We start from the raw sequence: 1,073 nt of genomic DNA, 5'->3' as shown, positions 1-1,073 counted from the left end.
TTTAGGAATGGATTCCTCTGGAGATTCAAGGATTACTTAAACATGCATGAAAGAATCAAAACACCCAGGTTTTCTTGAGGGAACTATATTATGACATAAAGCTACGCCATGTTAGCTTTACCTCCATCTACAAATCTTATCAGGGTAAATGTTCCATATGATACTGTGATCTTTATCTTAACCGGATTTTAATAAATCCCCTGCATTGTGACCTGTCCACGCTGACCCTGCCTCTCACACGTTGACCCCTGGAGATAGACACYAGCAGCCCTCACAACCCCACTAGAGATAWGGGTGTARGATAATGGATGGGTAGATTTTAATAAATGTAAACTTTTGAATGTGAATGTAATAAAAAKAATTCTCTGGTTACTTTGACATTTTCAAGTAGAARCACAGTTCATCCMGGTGTTYSCTGTGTTCTCTGGTGCTGGGGATACAGCCAGTCAGCACAAAGGAAAATGAATGGCAGTCCTKGATTGGATGCTTAGCAGCCARTAGMGTGTCAAATAGCTTTGCACTTTGGTATTTCAGCTTCCCAAGCTTCATTTTCTTTAAATATTTCACATATGGTCTACAAAAAAACAAAAAACACTGTGAAAAGGCAAATTTTTCRCTACCACTGAGGAATCGAGTTCTTCAGAAAAATYACAAATAGGTGGAGGTCCATTGTAATTTAGTTATGCTAACAGACGGTAAAGGTTAACCTTATTAATGACACACAGTGATTAAAAAAAGGCTTTCTTTCCACACAGCATGGAAATATTGGACTTATACATCTTAAAGGGCTCTCTAAGCTAATTAATTTGTATCAAATATTGAGGATATCAAATGTCAAACTTTTAGTCTTGTTTTATGTTGTGTTCAGCTTTTCAAACTGTGAGCTGACAGCTTTAAATCATTTGAAAAGTGGAGGCTGTCAGAAGCATTCATATCACCGTTTATGAGATAAACCTGACACAGTGTGGGTTGACGAGTTAAATCCATCATGGCACTGACTGCCCCTACCCTCCATCACCACACACACGCACACGCACACACACACGCACACGCACGCACACACACACACACAC

Source organism: Poecilia reticulata, linkage group LG9 (assembly GCF_000633615.1).
Source record: "Poecilia reticulata strain Guanapo linkage group LG9, Guppy_female_1.0+MT, whole genome shotgun sequence".
Classification (NCBI taxonomy): Eukaryota; Metazoa; Chordata; class Actinopteri; order Cyprinodontiformes; family Poeciliidae; genus Poecilia; species Poecilia reticulata.
Note: the sequence above shows the minus strand (reverse complement) of the source record.